Source organism: Echinops telfairi, unplaced genomic scaffold, assembly GCF_000313985.2.
Source record: "Echinops telfairi isolate 266 unplaced genomic scaffold, ASM31398v2 ScPeMD7_443;HRSCAF=831, whole genome shotgun sequence".
In the NCBI taxonomy this organism is placed as follows: Eukaryota; Metazoa; Chordata; class Mammalia; order Afrosoricida; family Tenrecidae; genus Echinops; species Echinops telfairi.
Genome location: NW_022104341.1, coordinates 36,269,105 through 36,275,774, shown reverse-complemented (window position 1 = coordinate 36,275,774; position 6,670 = coordinate 36,269,105).

Genomic DNA, 6,670 nt, shown 5'->3' with positions numbered 1-6,670 from the left:
GTATTATTTTCTCAGGATACAGATTGAATAGTATGGTGAAATAAGTCAATCACAAGAAGATAAATGTGATATCGTCCTGGTACCATAAAAAGTCAAGACTAGTCGCATACCCAGGAAGGAGAGTTCTTTGGTGGTCACCAGCAGTGAAACGGAGAGGGAGGGGGGACTTTCAGACAGTAGACATGTGTTACTCTGGGTGGTAAGAAAGGCCACTCAAAGTAGAGGTGAAGGCAGGACAACCTACCTGAAGTAACTAAAAATACTAAAAAGCACATGAGAAAAGGAAATTTTAGCAAGTGTTATAATGCTTTGACATAACAACTAAAAATATATATGTGTGGTGATGTGAGTAGATCTGGATGTATACATGTGTATAGAAAACAGTTTGCTAGTAATCGGAGCCCTGGTGGCATAGTAGTTACACACTGGACTACTAACTGTAAGATCAGCAGTTCAAAACCACCAGCCATTCTATGAGAGAAAGATGAGGCTTTCTATTCCCATAAAGAGTTACAGTCTCGGAAACCCACAAAGGCAGTTCTACCCTGCCTACAGGGTTGCTATGAGTGGGAGTCGACATGATGGCAGTTTTGAGTTCGGTGGTCATATGCTTACAAACATTTGTATGTGCTGCACATAGATCCACATACATAACAAACCACATAGGGGGCTTAGTTACCAATGCATCCTAGACATATCCAGCCAATCTGTGACATTGGTCTTCTGGGTCAAAAGACTTGGGACCCTAATCATGGAGGACAGCCTAGTCAATTGGCCTAACTCAAGTGCCTGAAGAATCGCAGACCTACTGCACCGATAGAAAGAAAAGGAATCCCTGAGACGTTCTCCATAGCATACCCTGTGAACTTGGAATTGAAGCTATTTCTGCAGGTCACCTCTCAGTCAAATAATAGATTGATTTATAAAGTAAACAACATAACTTGTGAGTGAAGTGCTTCCTTGAACTACGTGAGACGACACAGTCAATAGCTACCCAGAGACAAAGATGAGAAAGCAAAGGGCAGAGAAGCCATGTCAATGGAAACAGAACGAGTAGAATGGAAAGTATTAGAATTCTAACACACGTTGTAAAAATCGTATCCACTAGCACAAAACGACCTATGTAAAATTGTTAAAGGGGAACCTTACTTACTGTGCAAACATTCAACTAAGGACAATAAAATAAAGGCCTCTTTAATACTAAAATTGGAGGGCAATGAAGTCCTAATGATGGGATGCAGTATAATTACACGATCGGTTCTGAGTGGGACGATTAATGAAGACTAGAGCAGTCAGGTCAAGAAAGTTTCATTGAAGGGATGGAAATTCAAGGCCCTTGAAGGATGTATGGAGTTTAGACAGTCAGAATGGGACAAAGAAATAACATGAACAAAGCCTCAGAGACAGACATGGGTTCTATATGAGAAAAGGGTAAGAATGGGGCGGTAGGCCTGGCTAATTTGCTTTGGGAGATTGAGAAGACACAAGAGTTGGACAAATTTAGTGGTGTCACAATGCAAGGTGGGACCTTAAAGTCAAGAAAGGGAAACACCGAGTATACCTGAGGAAATTCAAAAGCACCCTGATGAAGGCAATGATTCAAAGGAAGTTAGTCTCTGGCAATGAGCCCTGTAATGGACTGAATGGGATGATGTCCTTTCTGCACTAACAACATTTATTCTCTTCTATTCTGTTCTATTTTCAAATTCTATTTTAATCTCAAGTGAGATAATGAAGTTCTGGACTAAAATAATAAAAATGAGCCAGAAAAAGATTAATGTGAGAAGCATTTTAAAAACAGAAACTGTCAGGATTGCATGCCTAGATAAATAAAACTGTAGTTACTTCCACAATGCAAACCCAATACAGAGTCCTTAATAAACACTTGCTTACATACCATTAGTGATTATATAATTGAACATGGGCAAGGTATCTACAAGCCTTTGTCTAGGACTGGCCAGGAGTATGCACATACACGTGCTCTCACTCAACTACCTCTGTCACCTGCAGGTAGTTGACTAGCCGTGGTTAGGTGGCAAAGATGTCCTTGATTGTAAATCGGCAGCCTTTATGACCTATATGACTGTGAACTTATTAAAATTGCTTTCTGCCCAGACCAGTTGTTTTACCCTAGAATAACCAGATCAGGCCTATATGAGGCAGTCCCATAAAGAGATTAAAATAATATTTCATCCATTTCAGCAGCACTTATACATTCAAATAAATCTAGTCCTTTCCAATGAATCTCTTTAAAAGCCCATCCCTTAGACTCATTATTTCAAACCTTTCTGGTACTTCCCTTCAGAAAAGGCCTTTAGAAGCTACACACCAGCCAAACAATAAAAATGTGCCCTCCGAGTGGAGTCAGGAGAGGCACACCACCCTGCCAGGGCGCTGGTCTGGGCAGACTCCCTGGAGGAAGAGGCCACCACTTAGCCAGCCCGGAAAGAGAAGTAGGAGGCATCAGGCTAGAGGCAGCTGGTGAGTCAGAGTACAACCTGAAGCGCCACTATAAGTCCAAGCACAGCAAGAGCTACGACCAGTACACGGAGCAGACGCGCGACGCCATCCTCAGCGAGCTCAAGGAGGCGCTCAAGTGCCAGTAGGGGGCGCCCCGGCGCCCGCGCGGTGCAGGGCAGGAAGCCGCCGGCCGGGCCGCGGGACTCCCCACGGACTGACGCACGGACAGACGGGCGTCCTCTTCTCGCGCAGCTGAGATGCTTGTTGGTGAGGGGGGTCCGAACCCCACCCTCTCGACGGCAGCCTTTCCTCCTCACGCTGCTGCCCACGGCCTGTGACCACCCCATCGGCTTGCTTCACTGGCGAGTGTCCACGCGAACCACGGACTCCGTGACCCCGCGGTGCAGCGCCGAGCCCCAGCCCCGGGGAAGGTGACCTCGGAGGCGGTCAGCCAACCAGGCTCATCCGGCGGCCCACCTGTGTCCTCGCAAGCCGCATCCGAACTCAGGAAGCCAGTCGGTCATTGCCCTGCAGCATGTGGTGGCCACCGCTGATACACCTGCCTGCGAGCACCACAGGCCGCTGGACTCAGAGGCCACCCACCTGCCCTTGAGGTTGGGCTTGGGTGGGCCCGGCCACCCACCGTGTGATGTGGAAGAAACCGGAACTGGTGAAGTAGATGCCCTGAGTTGACCCGCACCCTAGTGTGGAAGAACCCAGAACTGTTGAAAGAACCCCGTTTGGTCCATCTTCAATGTTGTGGAAGGAATAGGAACGGTGGATAAGAAAGGCCTTGGAGTCCCATTACACAAGGACAGAACCTCGCCTTGGCTTCCCCAGAGGGTGCCTCAGAGACTTCTGATGGAGGGGCGCCCTTCCTGAACCCGGACTGTTTCTTCACCAAGGGCACCCCCTGCCCGCACAGCTACCTGAATGTAGGATGGCATTTGCTCCGCCCTGGCGGAAACACAAGTGAAACCTAGCTCCCTCTCCTTTGCCGAAAGGGGTGGTGGGGATAGGGGTGGGTGCGGAATTTCACCCACATTGTGGGCTCTAAGACTGACAACCCCCCAAGGCCCAGTGCTATCAGACTTGACGCAAATGAACCAGCCCCGGCCCATTCCGAGTGAGCCTGGGAGCGAACATCATGGTCCGGAGCAAACGGTGCACTAGGGTATGGCCCCTCAATGTGACAATGGCCAACAATTGGACCGACCATCCTGTGACAGTGCCATGGGATGGTCCCAAATACCCAAGCACCGAAGTGCACCCTGCACCGGCCAGCAACTGTGTCCCGTGAAGACTGGATCGAATCCAACATGGTGCCCCAGGTCAAGAGGTTCATCTCAGGGTGGAGTTCCCCAGTCACCCATGGGCTTGGTGACATCCACCTTGGAAGAGAGGCCAGCCCACTTACCCCCAGCCTCAAATCCAAGGAACAGAAATGCATTATCACGTGCAAGAGAGAGAAAAAGAAAGCTTTTCGTATCGAAATTCTTCTATTTTTCAACGTGTATTTTTTCAAGCTTGACTTGTCACCGAGGACCCCCTCCCCCACACTCACTCAGACCTGCCCCTGCATCCCCCACGGTTCAGTAAAGATGCAATTTGATGAGAAAAAAAAAAATGTGCCGTCATTATGCAGGCAGTGGCCCATACCATAGAACTCTCCCCCAAAGCCTTAGGTGGTGGTAGTTAAAGAACAAGATCTGGCTTCTTTCATCCCATTTTACTCCCTCTTCCATACTGACAGAGGAGCACTGGTGACACAGTGGCTATGAATTGGGCTGCCCACTGCAAGGTCAGCAGTTCAAAAACACTAGTCGCTCCTCAGGAAAGACAAGGCTGTGTACGCCCATAAAGAGTAACTGTCTCAGAAACCCACTCACAAGGATAGCCCTACCCTGCCCTATAGGGTCGCTAACTCAATGGCAATGGGTGAGTGTCCTTACTAACTGGTCCCTTTTCTCGTTTACCTACCCCATTTTTTTTATTATTGCTTTCCCCGGTTGTGTCTTGCCTAGGTATTTTACAAGGATCTTTGAAGGAATATTATTGGACTCAACTAAGACTACCACCTCTTGAGGGCCCAGCTGGGTTTCCAAGGGGATATAGTACAATATAAGAGCTCTGGTATCACACATCCTGGGTTCTAATCCTGCTTCTGCCACTACTGAACAATTGTCAGCCAGGTGACCTGGAGCACATTACCTAACCTCTCTCAGGCAGTTTCCAAACTGAAAAGCAAGAACGTTCATAGGACCAGAAGAAGCCCTGGTTTCCCGTGGCACAACTCGGGGCTGCCACCTGCAGAGTTGGCAGTGTGAATCCACCAGGAGCCCCCGGAAAAAGACCTGCAAGGTATTCCCATGAAGGTTAAAGCCTGGAAAACCCTGTGGGACACTTAATAACATGGAGCTTCTAGGAATTGAAATCAACTCAATAGCAACAACACAACAGTAGTAAAAATATTTTTTTAATAATAGTTCAGTGGCTAGCCCACAAAATTTTTCTCCCATCCTCCATTCGAAGCTTCTAGAACAAGAAATGTTAACTAACGTAATCATTTTAATGTACAGGTTGAGGTAAAAATGGAATGTCCTGTCAGAAAGAGGATTTCATTGTCATCTGTGGTCATCAGCCTCACAGACCTCCCTGTGGGTCCATTGCCAACGCTCTCAGACGTCCTTGATACAACACGAACACCCCGACTGAAGGGCGCGGCTGCAATGGTTTGCAGAGCTAACAGGCCTGAGGCCCTTCACGGGAGCATGGTTTGGGACAGGTATACCCCAGCGCAGCTGCTTTCTACCGGGGCATTGGCTGATGGCAAAGACTTGTGGCCTTTCTCCCCCGTACATGAAAAAATTAAGAAAAACAATTCATGCCATGCTCCTAACATGTTAAGCAGACAATGTATATTGTATCCCTAGCCACCAAGAGCAGTAGTACCTAAATTAAAATATATGTCCCAATTAACCTCCAGTTGCAATGTGAAAGGACTCCCTGGGGGAAAATATTGAACGAATGGCCCAGGAAGCATCAGAAAAATAAGGAAGGGATAGAGTCACGGCACCGAAAAGAATTGATTGACATTCAACTATTTCAGGAAATGAAAAGGGAAAAAGCAGGACAGGTGTGCATCAAGGTTGTATCCTTCATGTCATTTACTCCACCTGCATGCTGAACCAGTGATTCAAGAAGCTGGACCCAATGAGGAAGGAGGAAGAATCAGCAGTGAGGAATCCTTAGCAACCTGGAGTATGGAAGTAACTCGACCTTGCTTACTAAAAGCCAGGAGGACTTGAAGCACTGACAAGCACAAGAGAAAGATCAAAATTACAGCTTTCAGAACAGATTACCTCTCCACATACAGGAAGCAAAAATCCTCTCAATTGGACCAGTAAGCGGCATAGTGATAAATAGAGAAAAAATTGAAGTTTTCAAGAATGTTATTTTATTTGAATCCACAATCAATGTCCATGAAAGCAGCAATCAAGCAAGGAAATGATGTATTGCACTGGAAAAAGCATCAAAGGCCTCTATAAAGTGTTTGAGAGTAAAGATTTCGTAATGAGACCCCACATGAGACTGATCCAAGACATGGTATTTTCCGTCTCCTTGTGCACGTGCAAGGTGGGCAATGCATAAGCTATGAATAGCACTGTGGAGAACTGATGCCTTGGAATTATGACGCCAGAATATATATATAGCGCCGGAATATCTATATCTATATAGATAGATATAGATATCACCAAACCAAACTCACTATCTATAACAGTTAAGGTTTATTGTGCAAACCTAGCCAATGAACACATGTGGGATTAATTGAAGGGCAGAGAGATAAATGGCTCAGTGAGCCTTGCCTGTCTGGTCGCTTGCTCTCTGATGGTCGGACCAGTTGTGGCTGCCTTAGCTAGTTCTAGTTCTTTGCCTCAGCTGTCAAGGCTCACTTCCTGTGAGCCATCCCTGAGGAGAAGCCACATGGCCCTACCTGATGCAGCGCTGGGTGCTGGAGAAGCCACACGGAGACCCCTGCCAGCGCTGAGAAGCTTTTCCTTTATTTCCTGTAGTCTGAGAAAGTTTTCAGTGGTTTGACAGAAGAGTGACTTCTGGGGGGTGGGGGTGGGGGGTGTTTACATGTGTATTTGGCTTGTGTTGAGCTCTCGGTAGATGGGTGCTCGAAAGTGCAGGATTTGGGGCTGTTGCA